Source organism: Calypte anna, chromosome 9 (assembly GCF_003957555.1).
Source record: "Calypte anna isolate BGI_N300 chromosome 9, bCalAnn1_v1.p, whole genome shotgun sequence".
In the NCBI taxonomy this organism is placed as follows: Eukaryota; Metazoa; Chordata; class Aves; order Apodiformes; family Trochilidae; genus Calypte; species Calypte anna.
Genome location: NC_044255.1, coordinates 11,818,742 through 11,832,729, shown reverse-complemented (window position 1 = coordinate 11,832,729; position 13,988 = coordinate 11,818,742).

Sequence of the window (13,988 nt, the reverse complement as noted above, 5' to 3'; positions counted from 1 at the left end):
CTTGAGGGTTCACAGACGGTTTCCTTGGTTGTCATTCCGATTATATCAGTGGAAGAATTCCAGATTACACTGTCTCCAAAGTATGCATTCCCTACATCCGTATGGAAAGCCAGAAGTGTCTTTCTCACCAAAGCTGCAAAATATTATTATTACTACTACGTGCCATTAGGAAAATTTAAAAATGCGTGTGCAAGTATCTTAAAGCATGATGAATTTAAAAACCTCCAGACAAATACTGTGTAATGTCCCTAAAGTTGTATTAGGTAAATGGTGGAGTCTAGAACTGGACTGTGATTTTTGACAAAATTCAGTACATAATACAAAAAATTGTTAAGAAATCATAGGAGGGCATGTCAAAGCAAACAGGCTCATTTTGGTGCTGGTTTAAGGTCACTGCTTTCCATCTGAGGTGCATTTAGAGCCCTGGAGGTAAGATAATTGCTTCAGTGTGTGTGGCCATGCCACAAGCTGCAAGCCCTGAAGGGTTGTGGAGATTGGAGGGGGCTGGAGATCTGTGGCCGGCCTGGGAATCTGCTCCAAGCTTTGGCTGTGGTGTTGTGTGGGGGTTTTTTGTTTGTTTTTTTGGTTTGTTTCGGTTTTTAAAATTATTATTTTAATATGCTGCTCATTCCTCAGCTGGTTTAACCTTTATCTGGCCTAGGGTTTTTTTGGTTGGGTGTTTTTTTGTTTTTTGTTTTTCTTTAAGGAGGGGGGTTGTTTTGGCTTTTTTTGTTGTTTTTTTTTTTATTGCCAATGCTGAGGAACAAGCAGAAACTGTAAGAAGGCTGGGCAACAGGCACAGAGGAGACCCTAGAGCTGGTTCTGTACACACCAGGACCTTGGCACCTCCAATCCCCGGCCTGGCCCCCAGTTCGTTGTTGTATGAGCTTAAAGAGAGGGAAGGATGCAGAGAAATCGGCAACAAGAAAATTCCTGTGCAACCCTATGCCACGACTCCAAGGAGCACAGATGTGAGTGTATTTCAAAGGTAAGTTGTCAAATGCTGCAGCACTCTCATAGCACTCCATACGAATCTGGAGGATGGTGCTGGCACTGTGGTGGGGCTCAGTGCCACTTTACAGCATCACCAGAGTGCCATCACCCTGGCAAATGTTGTGTGGCGTCTCCTACAGACTGGGGGAGCTGGAGTTCATGATGACTGCTACAATTAAAGATATTCATAAGAAAAGCATAAACAAAAGATCCTACTAATTTCAATGACTCAGTCATAGGTTTTACCCTGAAAACACTGAAGACCTTGGGGTTGCCTTGACTTCATGGTTTACAGTGAGGTTCTGCTGGTATTATGTCTAACCAGCATGTCAGTGCAACAGGGTTCTGTACTTGAGGTCCTGGTTACGTGTTCCTGCTCCTAAGTACAGTCACTCCTGTGTAAGTGTACAGTTCCTCCTGAGGGCTGGGATATTTCTGGCACAGTTTGAACAGCACAATCTCCCAGAGTATCTGAACGTGCACAAGCAGGGCTTTTTGGCTGTCCACTTTCTATTTAGCTATAACCTGCTGTACAACTGAGCTGTTGCGTACATAAACAATGAGCTCACTCAAACAGTTTTTACATATTGTAAGTTGTTAATTTTTTTATCATTCTCAATTCCTCTATCTGATATTTCAGCTCATCCTCTGCCTCCTGTGGCTCTCCCAGCCAGGCAGTGACACTGAGCAGTGCTTGCCCTGGGGAGTTTGAACAAAACCTAATACTGTGAAGGTTGTGTAACCAGATACCTACATTTCAGCAGCTAAATTCTGTCATTTTCTACTTCTGCAGCTACTCCTGCTTTTCAAGTTGTATAATTTTTTAAAACTTGTATAAAACTGTTTTTTATGTCACTGAGTATGTACAATGGAACCAAGGCACACTGCTTTTTTGTGTCAGCAAATTTCTCATTTGTTTGGGAAGCAGAATTTGTGGCTCCTGGAAAATATAGGTCTTTCAGTGGACTGAGGCTGAGTTTGCTGGCACTCTGTTTATGTCTGTATTCTCCTTGTTGCCAGATTAGGATAGAAAAGGAATACAAACAAAGTTGTTCAACACAGACAAGGGCTCACTGTGTCCTGTCCTCTTTTTGCCACTGAACAAACTTTGGAAAGGCCATGAGAGGGTAGTGAGCTAATATTTAAATGCACCAAGAATTAAAGGCAGCCATTGAAATGAACAAGAACTTACCTGTGTGTTGCAGTACAGATTTTTCCACAGGGAAAAAAAAAAAAAAAAAAAAAAAAAAAAAGGAAAAAAGCAAATAGGTAATGGTTTGGTGTTAGAGAAAGCAAGAGACAAAAAGGTAAAATCCCTGTTGAATAAATCAACTAAGTTTATGTATGGTTTTTGTCCTCCCTTAACAGTGTTCAACTTTCTAAGCAGTAAGATTGGTTGAATGAAATATTTCTGCAAAAGTGCTTTATAAGGAAAAGTAATAAAAACGAAATTATAAAAGGTCAGTGTTTATGAATGCTTTACAGAAGCTATTACAATGCAGTGCCAGAGTGAAACATCAACTAATCAACACCATTTAATCTACAAACACAAAATCTTTATGGCAAACATGAGGTTTTGGCTTTGTGGGGGGTTTTTTTGGTTTGTTTTTGGTTGGTTGGTTGGTTTGGTTTTTTGTTTTCTGTGGATTTGCACTTTAGTAATTATGTGAAGACATTTAGCAGAAGCTTTTAATCAAACAATTCCAAGTCACTGTCTCAAACAGGAATATGCAGCAGTTAAGTTTTTATCTTTTCAAGAAAATGTGATGAGCTGTAAACATCTGAGATGTAAGTTTGACTTCAAGCTGAATCTCGGCAAAATCAAAGGCAATTAGCTGCCTGGTCTGGAAGGCACCCAGCACTACTTGCAAATCTGGGTCTCAGCTCAGGTCCAGCTCCAGCAGTTTCCATCCAGGTACAAATTAGGGGAATTTTGGTTAATGTACATTTAAGATGAGAATTTGAGAATTTAGAAGTGCAAATATAAATATACCTGCTGATAATGGAAAAAAGCAAGAGAAGGATGCTAAAAATATCAGGGCTTGAAGTCTCAGTGTAATCAAGCTGCAGTCTGGAGGGGCTGGATAAAAGCGAGTGATGAGTGCTTGGAATTGTGCTTTGGTGCTGCCTGATTAAAGGTACGTGGAAAACTGTTGCGGTTCCTGAAGCTTCATTCAATCTTCCCTGCTACTGTCACCTTCCACTCCACCTGAGCTATTCATACTGATTTAAGTGTTTTTGCTTCAGCTAGGAGGAAGAGTATGGCATATCCACCCGGGCCACAACAACTGATGCTGTCTGCCCTTTCTGCTGCTGAGGTAAATCTCTATTGATAAATGCTTTGCAAATGCTTTCCTACTAACTCCCACAGCAATTCCACTAATAGCTGGTTGTTGTTACATGCTGTCAGTGTAGCATCAACAGGTTGCTCTGCTGAGGACCAAAATGTTTTGATATAAATCATGTTTTTGGCTGTAATATGAGGGTATATAAGAGGAATGCAATGAGTGTGATATTCTGGTTAGAACTACTGATCAAATGTCTATTTTCACATTAAAATGACAGAACTTTTTCTTTTTTCCTGCCCAAAAGCAAGAAAAAATAGCAGAATTATGAACAGGTTCTTGTTAATCCAGCAATTTTGTGCTTAAGTTTTTCATATTTTTCTATATGTTTTAATTCTCTAAATTACTAGAATTAATGACTGTATTAGATTTAGTTAGACAGTGCCCTGTTTACTTGACATTTATGCATCTGTAGAGCAGTATCTAAGTTTCTTCCAAGTTCCATCAATTCCTTGCTAATGGAGCAGAAGCCTGTGCAAAAGATTACTTCGGTTTAGAAGTTTACATATGCAGCTCCTGAATGAGTTTTTGTGCAGGACTGAGAATTTATTCCAAAAGTTTAAAATCTGTAGAAAGCTAAAAGGTATTCACATGAATCACCTCCTTAAAAGCAGTCTTCACTTCCTCTATCACCAGGGAAAAGGCACAGGGTCCCCAATAGCACTGCTATATGCACTATCTTGTGGCATCTGGGTACGATGGGGGTGTTGTGTGGAGTAGCTGCAGATCCTGTTGCCAGTCTCATAAACTGTTCCTCAATGACTTGTCAACACCTACCTCAGGCACAGCATACGTGGAGTATATTTGCTTGTACCTGTTTTCTGAATCTGTGCTGATTGCCAAATACTTTTCCCTGGGTTAGGGGGAGACCATATCACAGAGAGATGCTGCTTCCTTGCTGTCATCAATTCATCATTTAAATTAGGTGTTTTGAAAATGTTTAATTACCAAAGTGTCAATGCCTTTCTCTGCCCAGTCATGCTCTCCAAAATGATGGGAATCACAGACTGAAGTCTGTATAGAGTTAGAAGTGGATGGACAAACTCAGAATGAAGTCTCCTCCATAATGACAGACTGATAAATCACATCTGATTCCCTCTACAATGCAAAGAAGAAAAAAGCAAAGGAATGACCTAATTTAGCAATTGAGATGTATGGTGTGACAGAACAGTGTTCCTAAAAATGCACATAAAATGTAAATCCATCTTTCCTGCAAGTGCCTGGGCAACAGTTGATTTCTGTGACTCACTTAAGAGAAATTCCACAGGAAAAAGGTTAGGCTTTCTCTGGGATGAAAAAGAAAAAGAGTAAATTATATAAACGGTGATTGTAAAGCAAATCCCTGCCTAATATCCCTTCTCTGTCCTATATGAAAAGCAAACACAGCAAAATTTCAAGTGCTGCAGTAAGTTCTGTCTTTTGGAGGTGAAGAGCACACACAGCCACAAACAGCTCGGCTTCATGGGTCAGCCTGGGAGTGCTGGTCCTCTGCTGAAGAAGGAAGGAGTACATCTCATTTGAGGTTTTTGGCATGCTGGCTGAAAATCACAGATATTTAACCACTACCTTTTTCCTTACTCCAGTCCGAGATTGAGTAATCTACAGCAAAGTCACAGCCAAAACATCTTCCCTGCTGGGCTGCAGGGAGGAACAGCCTGACTGGAAAGTGTGCAGATGGGCTACGTGCAGCTTGAGTCCAAATGTACAGCGTTTGTTTATGGAAACTTATATTCAGCTGCACCATCAGCTCTTTTAATTACAGTCCTAGATCTTAAGGGGAATGAAATGCTAGGATTATGTTCAAGAACTGAAGAATTCTTTCTAACAGTTCTCAACAGAACTGTTGCATATTGATACACAGCAAGCCGGGCTGCTTATCAGCAGCAGGCTGAAAATATGAAGAGCAGGATTAAATTAACTACTCTTCCTAAAACAACAAGAATCTTAATCCTTTCTGATACTGGTATGGAAAAAGACACACAAGGTACCAAGAAGAGAAAGAGACCACAACTGAGCTTTTGCAGAAACCTGGCCTGTATGAGTTTTCTTGAATTTCTGTGATTTAGAGGGCAATTTTTTTTGCCTTTATCTTGTCTTCATTTCCTTTGGAAATTGCACCATAGTGCTCTCTCTGGCTTTGGTAGCTACTTCAAGTGTGGTCCAATTTAATGATTATATTTTGGTTTGGGAGCAAATGATTTCTACTCTTTAGATTAGAAAGCTGGAGAGGTTATTGCTATTATCTCTAGGGGGGGTGATACCCTTAAAACTGGGTAACATGAATAGCCTGTGGCAATACTAATACCTCACAACAACTTTATATAGTGATTTGAGGAGTCTTGATGGCTCAGTAAATATTTAATAATAGTCTCAATATGATCATTTAGATTGCTAGACCAGTGGTGCTTGGTAGGCATTTGCAGATCATCACTGGAATGCTGTGCATAACACCACTCCTTTGGAGTCAAACAATACCAAATTTACCGAAATCATAGCAATAATATCAAACTAATAATAATCTACTGGGATTACTTAATGTTCCCACCTGAGGAAAGATGTGCACCAAACACTTTTTTTCTTGAAAAACTTTGAAAGATTTTTATAATATGGATATTCTATTAAGGGAGGCAAGGTTGAAATAAAAATGTCCTTGCCTTTGGATGAGAAAATAATACAATTTTTAGTAGTTCTTAGTTTCTTGCACACAGTACAATTTCACAACTACTTTCATGGACAGTTTTGAAAACTGGAAACCATGGCTTTTATGTTATCTGGCAGCTTGTCATGTTTAATGATGGGTTGGCAATTAACCAAATTACAGACGCTCTCTATTAATTCCCCTCCTCTCCCTGATAAAGAAAGGAGAGAAAATAAGGGAGAGAAATTTATGGGTTGGAAACTAAACTACACAGATTTAATGGAACCGTAATGATAAGAAAAAAATTACTTATATACAAATATACAGAAAAACAATACCCTGTTCCTCCCCTCTTTTCCCCCAGTAATTCTCGTATCACCACCAAGGGTGCAGGACAGTCCTGGAGAAGTCCAGGCTGCACTCCTGGAGTCAGCAGCAGTTGGGAGCTGGAGGCAGGAACACACAGATTCAGGCAGGCATGGATCAGGAACAGAGGCAGAACAGATGGAATCCTCCCAGGATGCTGAACATCCCCAGGTGAAGAAGGGCAAAGAGGAAGGTGAAGGGACTTGATCCCCCATGATCCCTCAAATTTATACCAAGTATTACACGTTTGTGGTGGAATTCTCTGGTCAATTTTGGTCACCTATCTTGTCCACTCCTTCCTAAAGGAGGGTCACAGGTGTGACCCCTTTATTCCCTTTTTCTTTCCAGAGCATAGGATGTTCCTCACAACTGAGCAGTGGCCTTGGTTCTGCAGACCATTCTTCAGCCATAACCATAAACATCGAGTGTTATCCATCCTAGAAGCAGAGACTGACTGAGAAACTTGCTGTTGGTTTCAGCAGGTACAGCTGCTTAGAGGAGACTTAGATAAAAGCAAAATTACAAGACAGACAATTATTTCTATCCTGGCCCAAACCAGGAAACAGTATGTTGCCTTGAACAGTACAGTCTTTGGAATATCTAGAAGTAAAGCAGCCAGATCACCTCTGAAATTATACGCCTAAAGCCTACAGGAGCAAGATGTACAGCCAAGGTCAGGTGTTGCCAGCCTTGACAAGTCATCAGAATTATCTTAGCTAGAGAATTAATCTTCCTAAGAATCTAAACTATAGGAGCCCAAACTGCAGTCTCTGAGAAATTATTCCAAAGATTCAAACTAACCGTTTTTTTGGCTTCTGTTGAGTTGTGTACAAGGAAATAATTAAATTTCCAAATCTTTTGAAAAAATCCCTCCTGAGGAAATATTGGAAGATCTCAGTTTATTTCAGTCATTCCCTGAACAGCAGATAGGCAAGGTGTCTTGAATGCAGAGTGGATCACAGTTACGAAAACTGTGCTGTAATTCAAAGCTTGCCTGCTCTGTGCCCCTTCCCATGTAAGCTGAGAACAGTCGAGCTCCCAGCCTTAAAAAAAGGCATCTTTGCTTTTGCTCACTGGCCTAAGAAGTACTCTGAGAAAAAGCAGCCAGATTCAATGCATTTCATTTTGATGGTACACGGCCTGAAACCTAAAACCTTTTTATTGCTTCAGTGACTCCTGGACATTTTAGTGTTAAAGGTCTGAATCTGCTCCACTCTCACACTTGCCCTACAGTCACTGAGTGAAGTGATTAAGTTCACCAGTGTGAGTTAACCATTGTGACCCCTGCTCTGTAGAGAAACTGTTCTAGTAGTGATCTGAATGTAACCTCCTTTCATATCCCTTTTTAACAAATTAAGCTATGTGCACATGCAATGCAAGATGGAGAAAAGGATGAGAAAAAACCACAAAACCCTCAAAGACAGTGTTTGGCTCCTAAATGCTCATAAGCTTGGAAGCCCTTTCTCATACTGATTCAGTCTTCAGATCTTCTTGCTTTCTTGCATGTGTCAGGGCCACTGCTCACACACTACATCAGCTTTCCTCGTAACTATATTTAATGGTTCATTTACAGTATTTTTACTTTCCATGCCTTGTTTTTCTTGGCTGCCACCTCTTTTTGCCAGTAAAAGGTTTTCTTGTCAAGAGGCAAAACAGTTTGTTATTGCAAAGCTGTATGATATTTTTGACCAACGAGAGAGGCACTAAATTAAGATCTGTGGCTCTTAGTTTTTTCTCACCTTTGCTGTGGTCACCCTTTCACACAAAGCCTGCTGAAAAGAGGAACTTAAAGCTCTGTGCAAGGGGATTTCTGCAGCAGCAAAATAACCATCAGCCCATCTTGTTTCTTTCTCTCTCTAATCCAGCACTCCAGAAATTCAGCCAGAAGCTGTTCTGGGACCATCTGGGATTCCTCATTTAGATCATACAGGAAGTAGGAAATAAGACTAATTTAACGGCAATCTTGTTATAAATCAAACTAAATTACTAAAAAGACATACCTGTCAAAATTAGGTTTTGTCAGACAGTAGTTTCTATTTACCTTGTACAAGTCAGCTGGAGAGAATGAGATCATTGTGGACAGGCAGAACAGTCATAAAATATCCAGAGCAGGGTCAGGAAAAAAAACGTCAACCAAGGCCATTCCAGTAACAGAGAATATGAAATCTGATGTCTTCCCGAAAGGGAATACTTGTGGGACATGCTTCTCTGCTCCAGCGGTTTTCCCAAATTGCCGCTCTCAGAGTCTCCACTAGACGTGTGTGAAATCACAGAAAAAAGTAGGCTTTAGGGTAACTGTTGTAAAACACATCGTGGCCTCCCCTCGTCTGTTGATCATACACATGTAACAATATTCAGAGGCTTACTTCAGATGATGGTTTGGTGACATAGACATAAACACTTGTATAGATTTCCAGCTTCAAACAATTTCATATTCACATTTTTTCACTAGTTCCTCTAAATCACTCAGTAAATGTTTGAAATTATTTTTCTTTCAGACAGCTTTCTTGAATGTCAGTTTCTTTTCCATTATATTCTTTTCTGCATCCCTAAACTATAACAAAAGCAAGATTTTAAATTAGTCATTATGATTAATTGTCTGTTTCAACAGCTCTCATTTGAGGCGCTGGGAAGCATTTTATAGTGTATTGGGTGATGGGACTGAAATCTTTACAAGATCAACGCTGATCAACAGGGTTTACAAGATAGACTCTGCAGGATTTAATTCTCAGTTTCTCATGCCTAGATGGAGCTCATAAAAATGAATGCAATGAAAGCAAATAGCAAGTGGGTCAGACTTTGTGTCCACCAGAAGCCATGGTGGAGGCCTAAAGCATCTGGTTTAAGACCAGGTCAGCAGGATTTGTTCTCTTATGATGCTCACTTATTACTATAGTGCAGGACAGGACCTTGATGCTACAACAATCATGTCATAAATGCCAAAGGACCAGTCACAGAAAAACCTTGCGTGGCATGAGCACTCATGTCTTGCTGCTCCATCTCAGTAAAGGAATGTAACCCTCCTTGTAATTTCACAGCCACTCATTCAATCTTTTGAGTAATTATGGGATGACAGCTGATTATACCCTGGAAATGCTTGCTAACACTATTAATCTTTTGCTCGTATGGGCTGTTTATAGCTATAATTATAAATGACTGTATGAAACAAAGTAATTTCTCATTGGGTGGCTTGGGAAAGAAACCATGACAATAGCCCAAAAGATTCACTCAAGACCTCAATAGTGAAAGGTGCACAGCATCCACTGAATTCAGTGGGGGTTCAGCATCTCTGAGGAGTGCTCAGCACATCTTGGCAATGGTCTGGATCGTGCCCATAATGACAAGACTGGGTCAGCAACTCAAAGAAATGTTCTTATTGAAGCTGAGGATAAATTAAAGGGAGGCAACCAAAGACAAACTATTTTCAGGCAGTGAGAGTAACATTTATGCTGATTCCTTGGAAATTTACGTATGGAAGATTTCTTATTAGGGTTGAAGTACTTAATAGACCTTTATTAAAGGCTGCATATACAAACTAACTCAGGCAATGTAATGCACGTTTTATGCCATATTATTCCCACATGGGCCTTTTCATTCATAATGATGTATTTTTGAAAGAAAATATACATATTTCTTTTAATTCTCATGTTTCCTTGGCTTGTGGTCAAATTAAAACAACCACAAGCAACTAAATGAAGTATCTCTGAAGAACATTTTTTTCCTATGACTGAAAAGGAATTTTTTTTTAGCTTTCTATTGCTTTGTAAAGTTAATTTCTGTTAGTATTGTTCTATAATAACAAGTGTCTATTTTAAACTTCCATTATGTTTTTTTAAAATTCTGTTCTTGCAGTACTGCTGTTGGTGAATAGTTGACACTTCCTTCTGACCCCTAGCTTTAGCAGAACAATCTTGTTATTTTTCTTTCGTTTTTATTACTGTATGATGAAGAAGATCAGCGTTGCAAGATTAGGGAAGGAAGTTCATGTGACCTGCACTGGTCCTGTTTAGCAGGTGTGGAAAAGATCTTCTGGGGGGGCTCCACAATATGAGATTTTGAGGTCTGGGTGATCACCTCTGATGATCTCTCAGGATGAGAAGAGTTCAAGAACATATGAAGCACAGCAGTAGAACAGTCTGTGGGGTTTTTGAAGATAGTGAAATGGAAAGTAGCAAGATGATGTGAAGAATGTCTCTTATAAGAAACTTCTGTAGTTTAGAAGGCTATGAAAGGCTTCTATGAAAGGACCTTCCTCCCTCTGATTGCAGTGGCAATGAGATGAACTATGACTTTTTCCATTTCACGTGGCACCAGTTAAGTATTTTTTTGAAATAAAAAATTATTGGTGGTTTAGGGAAGATGGAAATTGCCTACAGACAATTAGGAAAGACATGAGGAAAAGGAGGTAGGGATAGGCACGTACACCCAGGGAGTTACCGAGGCTGGGAAAGAACTCTCTAAGCACTGAAGGAATGGAGATTACAAGCAGTTCAGGAAATTGTTATCTCCTTCAGAGGTTTTGTAGAATTTTGCCCAAATGTCTGCCAGCTGAATCCTAGATATTATTGTTGATTGTTTCCTCTCTATTTTTTCTCACTATTGTAGAACAAGAAGGCTCCCTGGGCTCCCATGTTCAAAACCCCACAACTAACAGCAATGAACTCTCCATTCCTCCTCTCCTAATTAGCAAAGAGAGCCATTTCTCATTACTAAATTGCTTTGTTGAAGAGAAAAAGGAAGGAGTTATTCTTTACAAAAAATGCTTGATCCAATCAAAAGTGCAAGGAGGGAATAGTGACAATAGCAAGAATGTGAGACTGTTTCTTGGGACATTTGTACAAATTTTCTCTGGAGCTAACTTATGTAGTATAACGTACATATATGCACATTAAATTTCATGCACCTTTTATTTTGATTTGAGAGATAGTTCCTACTTACAAGTTCAGGGATTTAAGTGCTGAGTACACTGTGACAGTAATACAACACTGAAGCAACTTGCAACAGCATCAGGAGAGATGAAGACCCTGCTAAAACACCAGCTGCCATTTCAGGCCTTGACTTTGGTATTTCTGGACAAAAGTAGCATTTCTAACACAAGTGTCTGTGGAAGCAGGGCAAGACAGAGCCCTTGGGCACTGCACAGCTGGTGGAGCTCAGTTCTGAAGTTTCACAAGCATTTTTCCTTCCATTGGCCAATGCCCTACTGAAGCCTCTGGGGATAGGAGATGTCTTAGCCACATCTGTCACTTTAAAAGCAGTGTTTTGAGTAGTTTTCAGCTCTGCTTTCTCTCTGGGGGCAGGGCTTGCATTTTCTAAGAACACTTGAAAATTAAATTAGCTTTCAAGAGACCACGGAAAATGACAAGAAAATGTAAAAATTTCTCATCAAAGTCTGGGTTTGGACTTTTAGGTACAAGCTGTGTTTCATCACACTTTCCAGCCATTATTTTCCCCATACCTTAGAAATCTGTCTTTGCACGCTCTTTATTTTTTTTTCATTAATGCATATTTACAGCCTTCTTTCTTTTAATTCTTCACATATGCTGTTTCCATGTACTTTTTGCTAACAAAACGCCTCTCAGGATTTCTCTTGGATGCTCCCTCCTCTTTATGCCCATTGGATTCTCCTTAACAGTGGTGCTTGAGAACCTGCATAGGCGTCTCTGCTGAAGCCAGCTGCTGCTTCTGACAGAGATGAGGTGCTGAGCTGTAGTTCCTCAGAGCACTGTGAACCTACATGACACTCAGCTACCGATTTTACTCTCATTTCTCAGCACTGAAGCTTCAGCTACTTCCTGTCCCGTCCATGGGAGCTGTGACATCATCTCCGTGGTATTCTGAAATGATGCCCAGAGGTCCTGTCTTTTTCCCCTCAGACTTTACTGAAGAAATCTGCCATTTCTTTAATGGATGACAGTATTAAGTTTGTTCTGCATGTCTCTTGTGATTTAATTCCTTCTCAATGAGTTCTTATTTTTTCAACTTTTAGTGTTGTGTTCTGGATCTGAGGTGAAGTTCGATCTCTGTGGACCTCTTGTGTAATGCTGGTTTACCTGTTTTCTATCTTAAAACTGTAGCTGTGGCATAATAATAATTTTTTTCCATCTATGTTTTTCATAGGCAAATTTCTTCAACTTGTTTTTAAATTAAAAAAAAAAAAAATAGAGAAAGAAATACTTTCAGTATCATCCCAGTCATGGCATTACTCCCTCTTGGTTGATGCAGTTCATGTGCCTATGTAAGAGCAGCAGTAGTGTAGTTCCTGGAAAAACGAGATGTGTGCACACATTCATAGATGTGTGCATAAATGTGGTCATACTGACTGCATTTAATATTTTTCCTTTGGTGAATCTCTGTGTGCCTGACAGAGATTGCAGGAGAAAGTAGGTCATGAGCCCAAGAACTGGAGGGTCTTTTCTGTTTCTGCTATAGTTAGCAAACGCAATGTCATCATTGCATGATTTACATTTTCAGTACCTCCGAACTGCTGATATCATGGGCCTTCTCCATTTTCCGAGTGCCTTCAGACCAAGGACCCAGTCTTTCCCTTTGGTTTGCTCTACATCCCTCCCTGCTGTGTGTGCTGCCTGGTCCAGAAAGAATGAGCTCTCCCAATTAACCGTAAAAGCATCTGGGCACATAATGCAGGCTTTGATTTCTGCTCAGGGTTCCAGACAAAAGCATGCAGTTCTTATGGTTGCAGTAGCCAAGGTCAAGTTTTCCCTTCTTTCTTCCCTTTTATTCTTTCCTCTGTGGCTCCAAAAAGCACATCTGTTAGGCCCATACAGACATTCAGGATAAAAAATGAGGTGTCTGTTTGATGATTATATAGGTGGATCCCAAATACATGAATCCTGCTTTCAGCACTAATCTTTGTTTTGGATTATGCCCTTGGTTCTCAAATAATATTTCCAAGGTGTAAATCCATACTGATTCCAAAAGGCTGCCATCTGCTTTTATAATTGTACATGGCTTTTAAACATTTAAGATATTGTTTACAGTATTTGTTTTAATATTTCTTATATTGCAGGAAGAAAAAGACCAGATGTCGGCCAGTTCACCTATGTCATCACCATGCTTGCCTTTGGTAACTTGGTGATTTTTTGAGTGCTTTTAATGATCAAAGTGTAATAGTTTTTAGTGTTAAGACGACACAAAGCAACTGTTTCTTTATGGAAATCTCAGTGCTAAGATGATAGAGGGTCTGATAGGTGTGTCCTTCACAAGCAGAGCAGGTGTACAGTGTGGTCCCAGTGCCAACGATGTTCTCTTCATAGACAAAAGGGTCAGGTAGCTTTTCTTGGCCCTTGGAGTTACGGCTTCAGGTGCTCAGTCTCTGGAACACCGTTAATTTTTCAGGAAAACGGCGGCCAACACAACTGGCAAGTTGTTTGTAGGGGAGTGAGTACAACTCCCCACACAGCCACACCGCCGGGAGCCTTTCCAACAGCTCTGGCAGGTACGGAGCGAGAGGCAAGGCGCAGTGCTCAGCAATGCTCGACCCGAGGCCGCTGCTGGGCCCGTGCCCCTGAGCGCCGAGCCCAGTCCGGGCCGGCCGCCCCACGCCCGCAGCGGGCGGCAGGCGCAGCACAGCGCACTTCAGCGCGGCCCGGGCGGCGGAGGCGGGGGAGGAGCTTGGCCTCCCG